The sequence below is a fragment of the Dipodomys ordii genome, unplaced genomic scaffold, assembly GCF_000151885.1.
Source record: "Dipodomys ordii isolate 6190 unplaced genomic scaffold, Dord_2.0 Scaffold97, whole genome shotgun sequence".
NCBI classification, from domain to species: Eukaryota; Metazoa; Chordata; class Mammalia; order Rodentia; family Heteromyidae; genus Dipodomys; species Dipodomys ordii.
In genome coordinates this window covers 3,890,799-3,891,200 of record NW_012267313.1, presented here as the reverse complement: position 1 = coordinate 3,891,200, position 402 = coordinate 3,890,799, and positions in this window count along the sequence as shown.

Sequence of the window (402 nt, the reverse complement as noted above, 5' to 3'; positions counted from 1 at the left end):
TCCCCCACCCAATCCTCCCCCCCTCAAGTTGTAAAGTTTGTTTTTGACATTACAATTTATACTTCTCATTGTTGCAACAGGTCCACCTGTATCCTTATTTAAATGACTTGTTTTTCCCCTTTCCCTCCACAAATTATACTAACATCAAAAACAGTGAAAGCAGGGGTTATACTGTCGGGGAGGGACATACAAAGCAACAAAGAAATAATCTTATAATTGCATTAGAAACGAATGCATGAAAGAAAAAAAAACATTTAAAATACATATCTTAGGGTTCATTTTCCTAACATCACCTTATCTGACTTTTTCTGCTTGACTCATACATATACTAGATATTGCAAATAAGGGAAATCATGGGGCCTATGTTTCTTTGGGCTTGGCTTACTTCACTTAATATAATTT